The sequence below is a fragment of the Fringilla coelebs genome (assembly GCF_963513975.1).
Source record: "Fringilla coelebs genome assembly, chromosome: 3".
Lineage (NCBI taxonomy): Eukaryota > Metazoa > Chordata > Aves > Passeriformes > Fringillidae > Fringilla > Fringilla coelebs.
Genome location: NC_140030.1, coordinates 64,303,215 through 64,323,888, shown reverse-complemented (window position 1 = coordinate 64,323,888; position 20,674 = coordinate 64,303,215). Strand labels below are relative to the sequence as shown.

Below are 20,674 nucleotides of genomic sequence, written 5' to 3'. Positions count from 1 at the left end.
CAAACTTCTGAACTCTGCGTGCAGAAATAGGAAAGCAGTTGCGCACCTCTGCGGACTTGGAGAGGGGGGAAGAGAAAACCCAGGAGATTTTCCACACCAGAAGCATCCTGAACAGTGTGCTGAAAACATTAGTGTCCCCGTAACTGGTGGTACATTTGAAAAGAAACTAAATAAAAGTGCATAGATATAAACAAAATCCGAGCAGATACTTAGTGATCGGGCTCTCACTGCGGTCACTACAGCTCATAAAACAGGTTTCGCTCCCAGCTGTTACATTCTGCCGCCTTCTCTTTAAACTAGCAGCTCGGAAAAGCACTCCACAGTGTGAAAGTTTTAAAAACTCAGGCACTACTGAAAGCTGCAGTGCTTGCCCTGCATGCCAATACCAATGCTGCTCCCAGAAGGGAATAAGCCTGCAAGATGGAGGGGCAAAGGGAGCATTTTAAAGGAGACAGGAGTTGGTAATACCAAGGCACCCCAATAGCCATGGGTTTTGCTGGAATTGGTCACCAAGATAAAAGTTGACAAAAAAAAAAAAAGTTTCTATCTTGCAGTAAAAAAATATAGTTCAATGTGGGAGATAGCCAGTGAGGTCAGCTCAGTGAATCCTCAAGGAGATGGTGGTAGTGAGGAATCGAAGGGAGATGGGGAGGGGGGAGCGAAGAGGAAAAAGAACACAAAGCCAAACACTTTATCTGAAGAACAAACATTAACGTCCTCACGTCCTAACGGCTGCAGATGATGTTATCAAAAGGACAAGGATCGTAAGAAAGGAAGGGTGCCTGCCGTGTTCGGGGTCCCAGCCGCCAGTCCGATTTACACTATTGCAGAACAAGCCCCAACCCCTTGGCAGATGCTACCGCAGCCCTGTGGATTCTGCTGCACAGCCTCTTCAAAACCATTGAAAACAAAGGCTCTGGCTTTTTCTGAAACTTATGGCTCTCTGACTCATAATAAGAGGATAAGGTTTAACCCACTGACTGGGAGGCAAAAAGCTAAGTACTGTATCAGATTACCCTATGAATCAACCAGGCACACGAAAGTGACCTTTGGCTCCCACTAACACGGCACAATGGGTCGGCCAACTGTCTTCTGTAAATAATTTAATAGGCTGCATTTAAATTGACCCCACTCCAACAAGGTAATGCATATGTACATACACAGGTCTCCCAGCACTTCCCAAAGCCCGTGGTGCTGTGGTGGGCTTGTGGAGGGAGGGGGTGCACGCTGGGTGTGTGCTGAGTGAGTGAGAGTGGCAGCTAACACACTGCTAACACTCGCTTTTCTCACTGTCTCATCAAGTCCTTCTAGTTGGGGCTTTTTTGTCTTTGTTAACAGACACCACTCCCCATCCCTGATGAGACAAGAGACCTGTGAGGTTTCCTTTGTTTTTCTTCCTTTTGCTTACAAGAAGACTTGAGAATGTGTAGAGAGGTACCCCTAGAGACCCAAGCACTGAAATATCCCTTTTGGAGCAGCTCATGTACCAATAGAGGCAGGATTTAATATAAAAATCAAAAAATCAAAGACCATGCTTAAAGTGAACTTAGTTCTTTTGACAAAAAACAAACATTTGGAATTGCCAGTACTGAAAAGTACAGAGAACTGTAAACTACCACAGCTATTACTGGCTAAATTATACAGAACCAGATGTATAAAAACCCTGGTAGGAACTGCAGAATCACAGTCATCTCCGTTCTACTGTACAACTTAAAAACAGAAGATCAGAGGAACCAACAAGAAGGAAACCCTTTCAGGTTAACCCGAAATGCCAGGGTAAATCCCAGAGGCCTGCCCAGAGTCTAGGCAGCAATTTAATTTCAGGAATTTTCCTGACCTGTCTGTACCTCTGCCTTTTTAACACGGTGTTGAGTCACAACTTGGTGATGCAAGAGCAAAAGCACCGTGACTGACCATAACATTTCCATTGTTACTGTAAACAGAGTAGTGCAATGCTTTGCTCAGGGTTTGGTATTATTTTATTTCATTGCAGGAAAAGATCCATTGCTATACACTTCAACACTGTCACTACCACAGAAAGTTTCTTATTTCTAGGTGACAAGCTTACTATCAGCATACGTTGTTATATACGTGGATCAAAAATAAATTTCCCAAGATCAGTTGCTGGGAAAACAGCAATTACCATTTGAAAAACAATACATGTTGAGTAACTGTTGCAAGTTAAGCCATTCTTTAATCACTAGCCAAATACAGGGCCACGGAGTCGGAAATCCGTCCAGAGGAGAGCAGCAAGGCTGCTGGAACACAAGCCCTGTGAGGAACGAGTGAGGGAGCTGGGGGTGTTTAGCCTGGAGAAAAGGAGACTCAGAGGTGACCTTATCTCTCTACAACTCCCTGAAAGGTGGCTGTAGTCAGGTGGGGTTGGTCTCTCTCTCCAGGCAGCAGCTGACAGAACCAGAGGACACAGTCTCAAGCTGCGCCAAGGGAAATATAGGTTGGTTATTACAAAAAATTTTTTCACAGAAAGAGTGATAAAGTACCGGAGTTGTCTGCCCGGGGAGGTGGTGGAGTCATCATCGCTGGATGTGTTTGAAAACAAGACTGGGTGTGGCACTCAGGGCCATGGTTTAGTTGAGCTGTTAGGGCATGGGTTGGGCTTGATGATCTTGAAGGCTCTTCCAATCTGGTGATTGTGTGAAATTTTAGCATCTGAAGCACTGTAGAGGCTTAAATTTAATTATGTCAAACACTCTACAAAGACATATGAAAGAAACAAGTACATTTCTAATAAGCTAAGCCAATTTCCCAACCTGACTATTTTCTCCCTTATGAAGATGTCATACAAGTATAAAGGCTTCATATTGTCCAGGTTATATATGTAAAAGTTAAGGCATTATTTTTGGTACATTTTTAAAATATAAATCCATCCCAGTAAAAAACATGGAGGAATCACAGAAGAAGAAACACAGGGCTTGAAGTAGAAAGCTAAACTGGTTCCTTCCCCTCCTCTTTTTTATTTCTTTCTTTTTAGAGGTGAACAAGACCGAATTAGCATAGTCTCACATACCATCAGGATTTTAACTATGCATCACAATCTGATGGTGTAAGAATTCTCTAAAAGTTGTTAAGCAAACACACGTACATGATTCACAGCCACTGTGTTCTCCTAATGCCAGAAAAAACAGGAAACAAAAAGTGTCAGAGAAAAGGTTTTGGGTCAGTGTAAAAAATCAACAAAGCAGAAGGACAAAAACCCCAAAACGCTACAGACATGCTCTGTTTTTGGCTTTTGGCACAATCTATATGTTAATTTAATTCCTACATTTCCTAATCTATCATTTCTCATGACTCAACGAGACAGTGACATGGATGATTCACAATTACGGCTTGTTGGGACAGCTCATGCTCCAACAGCTGAGAGGACACCTCTCTCTCAGGCTTCCTGGGTGTTTTGCTTCAGGTGATAACAACTCATCATCAGCCAGTCATAAAGCCATTTGGATTAAGCACCGGCAAAAAGCCATTGAAAACCTTCCCTGCAGTCTTATCCCATCTTTACAAAGATCTTGCTGCAGCCAGCAAAAGGAGAGGGGTGCTCCAGCAGCCCTGAAAATGCCTCCATCCCAGAAACCTCCCCAACACCACCAGATCAGCTCCATATGGTCACCTCCCCATGGCTCTCATCACCTCCAGGCAGATGTGTGGGAATTTCAGTAAGTTTTGAAACATTGTCAACCTGACCTCCATCAGAAGTCTTTATCTAAAGCGTTCCTGTTCTTTTACAGGTACCCTATGAAATGCTCACATAGCAAACCCACAAAGAAATCCATATTCCTGCATGATTATTTACAGCCAGGCAGCCACGGAGAGCATTCTGGTATAAGAGGGCCTCAAACTTCCAGTTAAGGTTGTGTGCCTTTTTATGTGCAGGGCACATAACTGAGAAACTCTTTCTGTGTGTGAATGGACCTGCGAGGGGGGGAAAAATAGTAAAGAAATAAAGGAACAAAAATGAAGTTACTTGCCCAAGATCACAGAATGGATAAGCAGCAAAGCTAAGAAAAGAAAGTAGGTCTCCTGGCTACCAGCCTTGCGACCTACTTAAGTAGGCCCTGTCTCACAAAAGCAATGCCTATTAATTGTTTCTATCACAACCCTTACAGAACCTCTGAATGCCCTAATTATAAAGAAAAACTTCCTTTCTGTTTGTACCCTTTTGGTTTTGTGGGTTTTGGGGTTTTTTTTTCAGTTTAAAAATACACCATATCCAAACTAAAGGAGGAGGGAGTTTTATACTGTAGGACTGCTTCGAAGCAGCCCATCTGCATTTCCAACTTTATTAGATCCACAAGGAAAACAAAACAAACAAAAAACCAAAAACCAAAACAAGAAAATCATACTGCAGACAACTATTTTATCCTACAGAGGATAAACCAGCTTTTGGATAGGTCTGTAGAATGCACCTGCCACCAGTCTCTCTTCCTCCTTTCAGCTTCTGTGTCCCAGAAGGATTCACTGCATCAAGGCAATGTTTTCTCAGATTCAACAGCTGTGCTTGCTTTGATAGGAAAATGCTGTAAAAACAGGGGTACAGTTTCTATAAAGTGCTAGGCTAACCTGGTGCTGGTTCTCCCCTCAACAGCAGCTGTATGTAGTGATAATGATGGCTCTTACTGAGAGAGAGAGAGAAATTGAGCAAGGAACACGAACACTACAAGCTGGTTGTTAGCCAAAAAGATATTTGCAAGAGGGGCGGAACCAACGCCAGAGTTGCCCAGAAAAAAACTACTGTTCTTCTCTTAAATACTTTGATACCAAGAGAGCAGGCAAGTTAACTGCGCATAGAGACACCCACCTGCTTCTGCCATATACAAATGCATTCACAAGCTTTTGGCTTTCTTCATCAGCATAATTCCACAGCTGATGCAAAGCCCAAATTTCAGAGAAAACGTGCTTGCAAGTATGCAAGGAGTGGGATGATTACTGAGGGCAGGAGCAGTTTCAAGTATTGAGCTCTGCTAGGTAGGAGTGTGATGGATAGATAACCCTTAAGGCATTTAAAGACCTGGCGTTGTGACACCCGGGGACATGGTTCAGTGGTGGACGTGACAGTGCTGGGCCCACAGCTGGACTCAATGATCTTAGGGCTCCTTTCCAACTTAAACAATTCTATGATATTCTGAGGGATACAGGAGGAAAGGGCTTGATCTGCATTAAGTTTCAGCCTTGCCTACACACGGACGAGCTTTTCCTTCGTGAGGTTTGATGCTCTCATACAACTTAAGGGGAGGAGTAACGGGGCTTTGGTGACTTCGGGCAATGTGCAAATATTTGAATACTTCCCGGGCAGCCCTGCTGCCCAGCAGCGCAGCGCCGGACCGGGACCGGCACCGGGACCGAGCCCGGCCGGAGGCGGGCAGCGTGTGCCGGCAGGGGGCAGCAGGGATCCGGCCGGGATGCAGCCGGGATCCGCGCTCCCGCCGCCCGGGGGACCTCAGCAGCCACACAGTTAGGGTGACACACGGCAGTAGTGACTTATCTTTCAGCAGTTTGCCTGTAGTAAGCTGTTATTATCTCTGCTTGAAACGCAATTAACTATTTTAGTGGTTTTTCATTGGGGCATGACAAGTCGCTAATTGAGACAGCTCTGCTAAAAGCTCTCTCTAACTGTAGTCACTGCCTCGATTCCTACACATGTTATAAGTTGTGGGGCTCTTGCTTTCGTGACACAAAATGTTTTTTAAAATTCCCCTAACCATAGGGTCACCTCTTTTTCAAAGCTGAGACTTGGTCAGGCTCTGCTCACAATTGTTAGCCAACACATCCCAAGTGCTGATAGACTGGGAAGATTAACTATCTTAGTATAGATTTTTTTCAGACAGAGTAAGTTTTCTGTCTGAAGAGAAGGTTTTTTCCCCTCCAGGCACTCAGCTGTTCGCTGAATCACCAGAATTATCAACAGCAGTTCTGATCAACACGGGAAGCCACTGACAGAGTCTGGGAGGGAAACTGGAGAGTTTCCCTCCCAAAATTCAGCACCTAGGCGCTCCTCTGCCTCACTGCAGGGACCCTGACTCCAGCAGCAGGCACCCGCTCCAAGCCACCGGCACAGCTGGCACGAAGGATGCTCTGAATGAAAGCACCCCGTGCCTCACAGGACAACTCCAACCTCCCAGGAAAGCTGTGTGCTTTTGTAGTATCCTGTATGCACAGGTGCACCTCTTTGCCCTGGAATGCTCTGCAATGAACACATGAGTTTATAAACTCAACTTGCACCGCTTTAATCTGAATTTTAAAATCAGTTTAGTCCCTCCTGCTACTGTACTCAGCATATTCTGTGTTCATACTAAGAAGGGACTCAAAACTCTTTTAGTACCTGACCGCACAGAAACTTTGCAACACACCAGTTACATTAGAAATTTAGAAATAAGAAGCTTTGGTGAAGCACAAGAAAGTTCTATAGAATCATCCAAGTTTCCTGTGGAAATGCTGATAACTGTATTGAAAGTAACTGGAAACCAGTTAAAAACAAACTATAAAAAAATTAGTTAACATGTAATTGAAGATCTTTCTGCCAGCAGAGAAGAACCCTAAGACAACTAAATAAATGTCTCTTTCCCACTTCTCTGATTAAGAGGATACCAGGGAAACTGCAGAAGGGATAAGGCTGTTTGCTTTGAGGTGGAAGCCCTCTGCTGGTTAACATAAACTAATTAGCACACTAATCTAAATGTTTTTGTAGATAAGAGAACCACAAAGAACAAGAAAGGAGACAGTGGCTAAAGAAAAAGCAGAGAACCATCAGCATCTCAGAAATCCTTATTCTTAATTTTTTTTTACTTTTTTCCTGTTTGTATTTACATACCCTTTGAATAACAAAATACACAATTTAATAAATCTTACCAGGTCTTCGCAATAATAAAATGCTAAAAAGGATCTTTAGAACCCTGTGAGACACTTGGGCAGACCTGGCCATTCCAATTCTGAAAACACAGCTCATGAGTGTGTTTTAAACAGGTCTCACTGTTTGATATATAAACCACAGGAAAGTATTTCTTCCTACAGATACAAATGCTGTTTGTGCACATCTTTTTGTCTTGAGTCCTGTATCTTTAAAATATATTTCAAAATTATTTTACAATTAAACCAGCAAAATTATTTACCTTACTGAAACTGTACATAAGTCTCTTCTAGGAACCAATCTAAGCATGTGCAGTTTCTGTAAACCATGCATAAATACTCAACTTCAGAAGACAAACAGAGGGCTCACATTTGCATGTATGTGCACAGGTACAGGACTGCAGCAATGCTTTTTCAGTTTATTGCTGTGTTTACATGCCAGCTAAGCCTGGCACTTGGTAAGTACAAAGGAGTGTGTTGCAACTCTAGACAAAATTTGTAAATGAAACTCAGCCCCACCGCACCTGGAAGAATGCTGCAATCTCCTCTCTTCCTGACAACAGGCCCTAGGTTAAAAGAAACTCATTTTATAGGTGGAGGATGAGCACAAGGAATGTTGCTGACACATAAGGGTGAGGAGGAAAACACTGAATTTGTGTCTTAGTTACTGTCCTACATAGCTATATTTAATCCCAATTAAAAGCTTGATGAAAATGCAAGAGAAAACAAAACTTCTGAAATAATGAACATATGGCCTATGTGTGTGCTCTCTCTGTATGGAGTGCCTGTGCATGTGCTCACTCCATATGTACACATCCACATATTCAGCAGGAGCACTGTGACCAACAAGAAAAATTTTCTCCCTCCCTGCAATTTCCCCTTCTGCCATATATAGGTCCGAAATCAACTTTGATTTTTATTGGTTTTTTTTCAATCTGAAGCACTTAAATATTTTCCCCTACCAACAGAAGTTCCTAGGTTGAAAAAAACCTGAGAATACAAAAGAATATTATGCAGGGTCAATCCTGCAGAGCCTATGGTCCCCCCTAAGTAAAACATTTGAGACACAGGAAGTGTTCACCTTCATCAGCTGTGAAAATAAGGTGAGAACAGGAGGTAAAATTAAAGTTCAAGTTGTCTTCAGTAGAAGAGAAGGCAGGATAAATAAGAACATTCATGCAAGCAGCAGGAATAATCTGGTTCTACCTCTCAACCACTGGCATGTGAAATAATCAGCCTCAACAAAACAGTTGCTTAGTCACAGTTAAAAACCCAAGAGTATCAATTCTTAAATCACAGCACAGAGAAATTAAATCAAGGGTTTGCAATCTTCTGTAATTTGCACCACATCATCTTGTTTATGTATCTAAAGAAAGCTCATCTTCTGGCACTCACTGAAATACGGGGTGGGAAGGGTAGAAAGTGAAAGAGAAGTCTCATACTATTGAAATTACAGGTGTAAAAAATGTTTGTTCATCAGATACTAATCTGTTGAGAGCCCAGTGGATGTCTCCCACAATAGTAACACCCCAAACCCGCTTCTCCCAAGCAGGAGAGTTTAGAAAGCAGACTCACTGCCTTCTCACAGCCAATGCCAACCACCAATCACTATTTCAGGTGGTTTCATCAGGGCAAAAAAGATTCACACCTTGATAGTCATTGTTAAATGAAGTCATCCAGACATTGCACTATTAACCAGTGGACTAAATTACAGGCTTAGTCTTCAGTTAGTGCTTTTGCTTGCCCACAAGACAGTCTGCTTGGATTACCCTGCCAGCCTGAAAGCATCTCCAAGGTACTCATCATCCAGGTTTTCAATGCCTTCCTTTTCAGATGCTTGGAAACCAAGCATCAATCCTGATGTATCCTTCAGCTTGACTTCTCCTATGGCCAAGGCCAAAATAATGCTCCAGTCTACACCATTGGTTTTTTCATCTTTTGGCACAACTGGCAGCCCACATGCTAAATCCAGTATTTCATGAGGTCTTTTACCTTCTCCTTGTCAGAAACAAGGAACATGGCTAGTGCTGGGTACTCAAACTTCCACACTTACACAAAAAGAAGTGGAGCATCAGGTGTGCAGGAGAACATGCCCAGGTCCCAGGGCAGCACAGCACCACGGCAATAATATGTCTTTACATCTTTCAGAAGGTGATGGGTCAGAAAAAGAAGGACCCAAAATGGAGGCCAACCCCTTTCTTACCGTATTTTCTGTGTAAGTAAAGGCCAGTAGAGATAATAGGATATGTCACATCAATTTAAATGAAACACCTCCCCCAAAAGAAAATATTCAACTCTATACTGTAAAAGATAGATTTTTACTGTAATGAAATCAAAATGAAAATTTAACTGCTGTGTTTTTCATGTAGTTCTGCCTGTAAAGTCAAGCCAAAATAAGTTCTCCTCAACAAGAAGACTACATCACTAAATGCAAAATGGCAAACAAATTACATTGTGAAGTAAGAGATACGTATTATTTCACTTGCAGTAGACATTCCTTATTTACAGGCATCTGGCAAATTTCCTGCAATAGAAAGAGATGCCATGTAGATATTCCTAAAGAAATAAGAATACAGACACATGAGATTAGATACAAAATAAATTTATGCAGAAATACTTATTATCTAATCATGTACTCTATCCATCACATACCACATTCTTGTTGTGCAACCAAGTTTATTCACCCAGGGGAATCCACCAAAAATGAGAATGCTTCATATGTATTTATTCATCAAATAAAAATAACAATGGTTTCTAGATGGGAACTACCACCGTCTTTTGATTCACATGCCTCCCATGCTACACCTGTTCTAAACTCATCAAGTTGACAATATTATCAAGATTGCTTAGAGAGCCAATATTTCTCTGGAGTACATTTTTCCCCCGACATAGTGAAGTGGAAAATATGCTGGCTCTCTCAGCCAGCTTTGGCATAGAGATAATGCCATGCTCTGTGGTTAACTGCTGGCTCTTCTTCCTCCAAGGCACTGTGAGTCATCTCTGCTTTCCACACTGGTATCTTCCAAACAATTCTGGGTAAAACTCTGCTAGTTCATTCTCACCAAAGACATTGTATGAGAGCACAATTACACAGAAGGGATCACATATTAAACAAGTTTTTTTTAAAGCATTCCATTAAAAAATGTGCAAGGCAAATATTGCAGTAACTATTAATCAAGTCCAAAATTAAATTAAAACTAGCTTCATGAAAGATGCCTGGCCATTTTCTGGCATTTAAGGCTTTCCCTTCAAGCACAAGCACAGTCACAGCAGGATTTGCTGCTCTCATCCAATGGCACCTTTTCCCAAGCTTAGACAAACAGATGTGAGGAGACGCTTTCAATCCCTGCTTGCAGACAGTATTGTTTTTTCATTATGACAAAGTGTTGCTGAGCCTGGCAGTAGAAACCACCCACTTTCAGGAACTCCCAGTGTAGTTAATATTCCTCTGGTTAACAAAAGATGCCTTGGTCTGAGGCTGTTGCTACAGGCTGTTGTTACAGCACTGCACCCAACTGACCTTAACTGCTCTGGTTACAGAACCCTGAGTTATTCTGCTTAGTTTAGGGCCAGCAAAACGCAGTAGATTGACAGCTCTAAACATCACTCAGGAGGGGAATGAATAAATAAATAATATCAGATACTGGCTAAAATATTTGGTACCTGCCAGCATCCTTCAGCAGTGCTTAAAAGACATCTTAAAATTCAGATTGCCAACTTAGTATCCTACATGTTCTATCTTAAAAGAAAAAAAAAAAAAAAAAAAAGCGGGCCACTTCTTAACACTGAATAAAGAAACTAAATGACAATGCAATTCCTTAATGGCTCCCAAATTCTGGGTGCTCTGGGGGTCACTGTGAGAATCTCAAAAAAAAAAACCTTACAACATTCACCAGGAGAGTGCTTGCAGCCCACCTTCCTGGGTATCAATGGGATCTGCCCTGAGGTGAGGGCATTACCTTTTCTCTTGCTCTCAAGTAAAGCCAGGAAAGCAAGCTCCTGTCCTTCCCTTCCCACCCTCTGTGTGCACCTCACCTGGGCTCATCCTGCGCTGCTGCAGCCCCGGCCTCCCAGAAATGCTGGGATTTCATCTACATCACTGCAGCCAGCCAGCTCAGTGGTCCCAAACCACACCCAAATCACTGCAGCCAGCCAGCTCAGTGGTCCCAAACCAGCTGTGTCAGTGCAGCTGAGGACTCCAAAAGGGACTCCAGAAGGACTCCCTTCTGAAGAAGGGTGGACATGAGCACTGAAAGAACAGGAGCTCCTTCTAGAGCAAGGTGAGGCAGGTTAAGCTGCTGTATCCTCAAGGCTACAACTGTCCAAGAGTTCTGCAAAATCTCCTTTATGTTCTCTGGTGAACAAATTCAGGGTATTGATAAGGAAAAGGTTTGAGCATGGTACTTCCCTGGATGTCTATTCAGCTTGTACTTCAAATTAAAAAATACAGAAAACCAAACCAAACAACCACTTTGATTTTCAAACAGAACTCTTCTTTTGGGAGAAAATCTGTTTGGAGTGGTGTTTCTTGGGTGTGGGGTTTCTTTTTAAAAAATGCGTAATTTTCACTGTGTGTGGGAAAATGATGCCTGAAGTCTTTGGCAGTTTTCAACACAGGAAAAAATAAAAAAAATCTCCATAGTGGTGAGGTCAGGGTTGAGCAAAGACAGCACTCTAAGTATTCATGTGAATTATATCACCAAAATAGACTCAAAACACTTCATAAAAATGTGTGAAAAATTCATTGAGATGGCAGAAAAGAGATATGGCATCCAGGATCTCCAGAATGTCATCACTGGATGTAGACTTCCTTTTTTTTAGGTTTGGCAATCATTTTTGCTATGTTGGAAGTTCCCTCCTATATTAAGAATTATATCCAAAAGCATCTCAGCAACCAGCCAAGACAGAGATCAAGAGAGGGAAACATTATTATGTTCTTCCCAGTTCAGGGAAGGATGAAGCCAAGGTAAATAATTTGAGAGCCGTCTTCCGAAGTAAACTTTTCTTTTGGTTCATGAGTTATTTCTACATTGCCAGCCAACTATAAACATTACAATTTGTTAGCCCATTGAAATTAAGTGGAAGTGTACTTCCACCTTAATTCCAGAGAAACTTGTTTCCCTTACAAATTTTTTAACTCCAGGCCTCCTTGACAATACTGTTTCCTGCTACTTGGCTTTCAGCACTGATTTTGCTTTGATTTTTCATGGAGACCTTCAGCTTCAGACTGTACTGTAGAAAGCCAGTACAACAAGACAGGGCAGAAATACTGTGCTAGAGTGGTAAGCAGGGAGAGAAAAAGCCAAGAAGACAAGTCAGTCATGTGAGTGAGGGTAGGACAGGCATCCCTGGCATTCCAGCCCTGATGGAAAAAGAGATGTCACTGCCTTGCAGCCGGGCTGCTCACACAAGCTCACTCCTCAACCAAAGCACAGAACATGCACATGGCCCTACTTGGCAAAACAGCTCAAGATGCACCCTAAAATGCCCTCCCTGCCTTCAGCAGCAGGTCCACTGGGTAGACACTCATCCTCTAGGCACTACCAGTTAGTTTTAAGCTTAGAGAGAGCTGTTGCATTTGCATGTCTTCGCTAAGGTTCGTCTGCAGTTGTCCTACAGGTTCTGCCTGTAAAACTGGGTCTGCCGTCTCCTCGCAGGGAGGCTGGCCTCCTCCTACCTTCCCTTCTCATCCCACAGCTTCTCCATAATGACTGCTTTCTTCTCCACTCATGGACACTGTTAGTCAGAGCCACAAACTGACACATGAGAAAATATCTTGAACTTCATCAAACGCTCTCTCCAATATCACTCCCTCTCCTTACGCAGCTTCCCGGGATAGCGCAAGTGGGAAACTAAGCCAAGGAAGGCAAGATAGCATAGAGCAACCACAGAGCTGCTCTGCATGCAGGGTGTGGGGGAGCAGCATCCATGTGCACCCTTCCCTCATTGCCTTTCACAGCACTGCCAATTCCTGCACAAATCAGGGTGAATCATATTTGCACTGCTTCTTCCCACATCCCAGTTCTTGGGAGTCACGTATCTGGGCAAGAGTCAGTCTTTTATCTTCAAAGGAAAGTGAAAATTTCTAAATTTAATTTGCTGGATGCAGAAATCCACACAACCTAAACACGATAAAAGTGCAAATCCCAAGAGGTATTAAAACCACTTTTTGTTTCCATATTTCACGATTTTTTGGGGGGTAAGCTCAAGATCCTGAGTGCTTTGCTTAAACCCAGTTCTGCAGGTGGGAAAATCTTAGCCAGATTCTCTGCAGTGGAAGGGGTTAGACTGCAGGAATGCAGCTAGAGCAGGATAAGGGATGCTTTTCTGGGGAGGGTGCTGAATGCTTGCATACAATAATTTTAACTCCTGTTGAGGTAATGCCCCATCAGGGTGGATGCAAGATGAAAATACAGGCTTTTCATTGTTGGATAATTGGATGCACACCCTTAGTAGTGAAAGTAGTTTGTTAAGTAGTTAATTCATCTCCAAGTAGTGAGAACAAGCACGCTAACAAAAATACTGCAAGATCCCAAGGGTTAGAAGAGAAGCAAGAACTGAAGCAGCAGCTGTACAAAAGTAAGAAATCTTGCCATATGGCTGAAAAGGGTTTAGCCAGTACAAACCAATAACACACACTCTTCCCCCCCCAAAAAAAACAAAGCCAAAAATTAGCACAAGTGGTTACAATTATTTCACTCAATAATTAATGAAACTTAAAATCTTACCCTACAATGCTTCTTTTACTCAGAGAGTTTACTGAAAATCTGATCTCAATTTTAAAAAAATTTAATCATTGAGTACACTCAGATTTTATTCAGACTTTAAAAATACCCCAAACTTTAAAAAGCTCTCATTCTGAAAAGAGCAATTCCAAAGTTGGGGTGTTTTTTTTAAGCACAAAGTAAGCAATATCTGAGATAACCAGATAATCTGAGTGGGACTGTCAGTAGCAAGTCCACCCACCTCCCTTTCTTTACCAGCTCTGTGCAAAATCTCTTTCTCAATCTCACTAAACTGGGTGTGTATAAAGGCAAGCAGGCAGCTCTGGATGGATGCCTCCACCTAGCTATCAATTACTGTCACAAGATTTGTACTTCATCTATTTTCTGCCTCTCCCATTTAATTTTCCCTGTATCAGCAGTAAATTTAGGACAAAAACACAAGACTAAAAATTCAGTCACTGCCACCTATTCAAGCCAATTCACCAATAAACGAGCTTACCAATTTTTATATTGCATGATGTGAAAGATTAAACTGTAAGGTCCTATAGAAAAAATTCCTTATTATATTTCCTTATTTTCTTCTAAGAGACAGGTCACTACTGAATTCATAGACCAGCTTCCAAAAAAAGCCAGTTTGTTCTCTAAAAAAGCAAGAAGTGACTAAATTCAACATTTAACACTTTGTATCTAAAGATGACGCATGCCTACAAATTTTGTCAAGTGACCTTTGTTTGCTATACATGGACATTTTCTTTTCTCCCTTCTTAGAGAAAATTAAGCCAACATATTTAGGGGGGAGAAAGAAGCAACATTAATGACTGACTATATAAATCAGGATATACTGAAAATGTTTTAATTTACATTTAATAAACTAAGCCCTTAATTGATAGGTTTGCCTTGAAAGCAGGAGGTGTAGCCCAGATAACTTTTCTGTTGTGATCAAATGAATAGACAGCTGGCAAGAGATAAGTAGTGTAGAAGGGTCAGTTACTCAAAACAAATCATAATTCCTTTAAACCAAAATAATGTTTTGGAATTAGAACTCCACAATAGTTTAGAACATTTACCAAAAAAAAAAAACCAAAAAACCACATGCTTATGCCATGCAAAGGAAGACAATGATGAGAGTGCTGGACAACTTAGGAGTCTGCTAATAAAGACTTGAAAGAAAAAAAGATAATCAGCAGAACGAGTTTCCATCAGAAGGATGAAGATGATCCCCTGCCCACAGGAAAGATGAGACAATTTGGGGACAGAAGAGAGAAGTATTTCCCTCACCCATGTAAGGCATCTGACCTAAAGCTTCATTGCCTTCAAAGATCTTACAAGTTTGGGGCATTTGAATATGGGTTGGTTTTGATTTGTGATTTTTTTAATTTTTTTTTTCTGTTTTGGGTAGGGGTTTTTTTGGTTTATTTTGTTGTTGGTGAGGAGTTTTTGAGAACTCAGCACAGCCTTCATATGCCAAAAAATGAAAAATTTTTTCCATTTTATTGATCCCTTTCAGTGCTCTGAAACACAAATCATGGCTAAAGAAACACCAGCTGCGCTCTACTGTCAATCTGTTGGTGCATGGCTGAAGCAGTCTGCTACCATCTCCACTGTTTCTATATTACTGCTGAATTTCCTCTGCTCAGTTGATGGCATTTCTGAATCATCAACACAAAAGACCAAAATAGGGTCCTGGTCTTGGGAATTGGGAAGTTCTCAGGAAACCTGGGGGTAGTATTAAGCAGCAGGAACTTTGGCAAACAAGAGAAAAGACATACAAGGAAAAATAAACTCCATTTAGTAGGATTATATAGTCAAACTGAAAAACGATTTTTTGATCTGATGTATAGCTTGCTGGCCCTTTGTTAAAGCAGACACACATATGTTGAATGTCTATTTAAAAGCAGAATACTTCACTAAAGTATACTGAAGCTAAAAAAAATATTTGTAATGGAGACCATAAAAGGGAGAAAACTATGGAATGTGTTATGTTCATCTAGCAAAGCTGTTCCCTAGCAATCAGCAGTTTCAAGCAGCCTATATCAATCCTGCTCTTAGACACAATAGAGTCTAGTCTGAAATACAAGCCTAAACTAAAGCAAACCATTAGAAAATTCTCTAGAGATTTCTTTTTCTTTTTCTTTTTTTTTTCAGATACCAGTGGCAGGAAATCCTGATGGCAAGAAACATCATGAGTTCAAAGCTCTGATTTTTAGCAAGAGGATGGAATCAAAACACCTCCCTACACTTTGCACTTTAAAAAAGGGAAAAATAGAAATAAAGAAATTAAAGAAAAGGAAAACATTGACAGAGGTCTTCATCATAGTAAAAAAATGTCTGGAAACAATTAGCAACTGAAAAATGGAAGAGGAAGAGTAATAAAAATTTTAAAAAACCTTAAAACACTAAGTAGTAAAGTATTCCATTTTTATGAGTAAAACATCCTAAAAATTGCAGGCATGTAACTTAAAGTTTGATACATGCTTCCAGAGAATTTAATGCAGTTCAAAATAAACCCAGCCTCTTTAGTTATCGACATTCCAGGGCCATAAACCTACACAGCAAGTCATCAAAGCAAAACATCTGTGCACTGTCCACACATGCAGCGCGTGCTTATGAAACAGAAAGAATGATGTCATTTCAGCCTGGTTTTTATTATATTCCATTTGCTAAATTCTCAGCAGTATGGCCCTACCTCTGCCTCTCAGAAACAGCCCAATGTTGCTTTCCCAGCACTTGGGACTCACTCACAGTGGAAGATGCTTGCAGTGCCCCATGGTCCAAGGGCTCCTGGTCACGAGCTAAGGAAGATGCTGCATGGTTTAATTTACCTGCCACAGCTGCCAACAAGCCCTTGCCTATAAATGAACCTGAAGTGATACAGATTTTGTCAGCATTCCCCTTGTGCCACCAGTGCAGGCAGCAGCCTGCTCCCCAAGCACAGCTGGCTCCAGCAAAAGTGCTCAAGTCCACACAAAGCAACACTAACATGATGCTAAAATCAAGTTTCTCATGGAGATAAAATCTGCTCTCCAGCAAAGAGCCATTGCAACCAAAGCTGAAATTCTCAGACATCTACTGTCCCTGAGGCTGACATGTCTTGAGCCCACTTGATGCAGCTAGGAGGGGAAACATTTGCAAGAGGAAATATCAGAGGCCAAACACATCATGGCTTTTCCAAGCCAACTGCACTCAGTCCATCAGCCTTCATCCTTCAAGCTGTCCCCCTCAGAAACCTCACTTGCACCAGCCTCCTCACCACTTGTTCAAAAATTCTCCCAAACAAGTGCCCATTTTACCACCTGCCAGTTGTTTCTTGAAACCAGCTGCTCCCTCTGTCTCCCACCACTGTTCCCTGTCACCTGTTACTTCTCCTGAAGATGATCACTCATGTTATCAACACATTTTCTGCAGAGACCATCAACAGGAGAATTACTCTTTCAACCTGCAGAAGCCCTAGAAAGCATGGCTAGGCTAACACAGCACTGTGCTGCATGTTTCTTCCCCTTTGGGGGAAGCTAATGTAAATAAAATGAACAGATTTCTGGTACTAGGGCCTGGAATATTCCTAGAAACTGTCTACCAGACTGGCTGCCTTTTTTTTTTAATATACCGTTCTAAAGAGAAAGACAGTGTTGTTGAGCAGAGCATATAGTTTTATAAACTTGGCAATTCATTTCTTTTTTTTACTGATTTGAGAAGGACTAGCACATTTTAATGAGGGCTTTGTAAATGTGGACCCTTGGCAGTTCTGTGGAAGGATACAGAGTACATGTGTTTCTCTCAGACCAGTTCCAGGAGATGGTGGAAAAAAGCCATACCCCTTGATTCAAATGAAATCACTCCTGTTTCTCTTCCAAAAATTACAATAGCACCATGTACAAAACTCATCAGTAACTGGAGAATCTTGGACTTCATTATTTAAACCTGGATTTGATGCACTATGAATGCTTTTTGAAAAACAACTTTTCACATAAAGGCGTTAATATAAACTTGATAATATGTTTTGGGGTTTTTTTAACACATACCAACACTTTCTTGTAATACTCTTGGACTGTGTAATATTGGCCTTACACACTGCATGTAAAAATAGTCTGTTCTCTTACCAAATAATGGGCTAGAGGAACCCCCGGGGATTTTAAATCTGGACAGGCTGTAATGGAAAGGCAAGATCTGCTTGTGGACTCTGAATGGGAAGCAAGTACCTCTCCTGGGGCTGTGGAGGCCAGCCTCCCCACGGGATGGTCCACTTGGCTGCTTCTCCAGCCAGAGTCACTGCAGGCACTGCCTTCTTTCCATCCCTGTCATCTCTTCTGGCCCTTGCCTGGTCTGATATCAGTGTTACCAAGGCAGCAAATGCATACAGTACCTGGACAAACTGCACAACAATTCCCTCTACCCACACATTCATCCAAACTTCCATGAGTGTTGTACTAGTCCTGAAGGGAACACAAATTTTTAAAATTCCCAAACGTATCAATTTCCTGCTTTAAAACAGTCTTTGCATATAAGGTGACCTAAGCCAGCTAAATCCACAGTCTAGTGCCTGAAAACCTCCTGACTGGATAACTGAGAGAAGTATTTCATTTTGAGACCTTAAGGTGAACCCCAGAACTCAGGTTTACTCCAAACAAAAACACCAAGTGAAAGAGGGACTAGTAACAGATAAGGATCTTAAAATGTAACCGCTTCACTAATATAAATTAAACCTCTTTGACTGCCACTGAGAAAGAAAATACTATGAGCACCTTACCATTCCTATAATTGATGGTAAGTTCTTTAACATTCTAAAATTATTTGAAAGCTATCAATAGAAAGATGACTTCATTAAAGGCTTTTGATGTTCTATAAAACACATACAAGCACACATACGCCAAAAAAAAAAATTCAGGTGCAAGAATGGAGTGCGTTCAGTCAGCATCTTCTCTCTGCAGGAAATTATTCCCATCAGACATCTGCTTATATCTATTTATACACATGCACAGATAGATACACTTTCCATTCCTTTTAAATATTGCAGACTATTTAAATCTACCCAATAGCTGAAGTCCCAAATACAAAGCAGCGAACACAAAGGTCATCCAAAAAGAGATGTTGCTCCTGGAACATGTGAAATATTAAAAGGCATTCTTAGTTATACTTCAATTTATAAATCTCCCCCATCTGGAGTGAGGCAATATGAGAATACTGATGCTCATTTGATTGTATTGTAAATCTGAATTTTGATGTCTTCCAGGTAAAGGTTCAGTTCACTAGTATTGCTTTAAAAAGAAGGAGTTGAGAGTCTTTGCCTTTTTTTATTATTTACTTTGTTAAAGTGGTTCACTGATTTAGGTTTACTCAGCAGCATTCTCTGCTGTTATTTGTGCTTGGTTTAAAATATATTGTGCACTCAAAATGACAAATACTTAGGTTCGAATCTGTGCACTTGGACTCTGTCATTTTATATACACCAAAATAAATTGTAAACTTTTCATCCATAAATCAAAACGTGGCCTTTAGCTGCATAATTATAAATGTGCACAGTTCTAATAAAAACCTTCAGTTGCTCCTGCTGTAGTCAATTGTCCCCTTCTAAATATAGAGTAATGGCAGGCCTAGACACTCAGGTCACCAGGTAAAGCTTTGCACAGCATAAATCTGTCACCACCTTTGCTCAAAGCATCTCTTTAATCAAAATTCATTTACTGTGACAGTGAAAAGCAGCCAATTTAGACAACACAGCCAGATAAATCTGAACCCGTTCGTCCTGTTTTCAAAGGAAGGCGATCACAGTGGAAACTCAGAGGAGTCAGCAAAAACTCTAGCAAGTTGTCAACCTGCCAACTGACCTTTTTATTTTTTTGTTTGTTTACTTAATCTTCTTCAAATATGCATGTTCATTGCAGTTGTTACCAAGCTCCAAAGAAATTTCTGCAGGATCAGAAAACTCTATGTTTCTGTTTTGCTTCTATGTAACCATTACAGTTATTAGAGGCATGGGTAGCCAGCCAGTACCACAAATAAGATCATGTATTTCCCATAATTATAAGGGGAAACATTAAGACTAATATTGTTCAATTTTTCCAATGAATAGTTACCACTGAACTCTAATTTGACTCATCTATGTCAACGTGAAGAGATAATAACAAGTGCACTTGTAAAAGGAGAGCATTGCACTTGGCGATGTCTGAGGCATAAATGCATTTGTAGTAAGCAATTACAGAGCAACTCTAGGTATTTATGTATTTCTTCCTTCCTTTTTGCTTCATACACATATTTAAAAAAATCATAAATCTACCATTTATCTACAACTAAATGAAGATATTTGCTTTAAAAATAACAGGAGATACTCACTTTTCTAAAGGAACTTACATTTTATGAGTGAGACTGAGCTTTAACAAAATAATAAAGCCGTGTTCCACCAAGATCAGTTCAAAGTACCTTAAAATATGTAAGTATTTTAATTAAAGTGCAAAGCAGAAAATCTACTGGAAATGAACATATCATTACAACTTCAATAAATGCTCCAAGTCCAGGATACCAGAATAGAGACGGAGCATTAGCACAGGTTACTGAAGTTCAGCATTCTTGGGGAAAATGGAATCACACAGTTCCCTGTGGCACATCGGTGGTTAATGAGGGAGGAATTAGTCAAGCAGCGTTATTACATTTACGTTTTCATAACAAATGGCTTTCTCCAGGGAAGCCCAAACAAATTACCCCTACTGTTAGAGCAGTGCAGGACACACGGAGCTGTGCTTTGACATCTCGGCAGCAGCGCTGCCCACCCGCTGAAAAGTGTTCACCGCTGCCTGCCCGCTGCTCTCCCTGTGCCAAGCAAGGGACACAGCTGCCCCTGCACACACCCAGCCCCAGGAGCTCAGCTGGCTGAAAATAATTCTGGCAAAGTCAAGTAAAGCAAATCAAACCTTCTGTGGGCGAGTTTCCATCCTCTCCACCGCCGTGTGGCTCTCTGTGCAATCACGAACACGCGTGCGCCAGAGCAACGAGGGCACAACAGGCACGGGGGCCAAAGATTTGCTCAAAACAGGCCCCAAATTTTCTTCATTCTCCAACGAAGCCCATCAAGCGAAGAATACATCTGACCAGCTGCA

General features: G+C 41.3%; 1 protein-coding gene across 5 annotated transcripts in view; it reads right to left on the bottom strand.

Moving 5' to 3' along the window:
- NHSL1 (NHS like 1) overlaps positions 1 to 20,674 on the bottom strand; it is a gene marked incomplete at its 5' end in the record, with an annotated part of 175,548 nt that overhangs the window by 101,533 nt on the left and 53,341 nt on the right. The gene's annotated exons all lie outside the window — the stretch shown is intronic.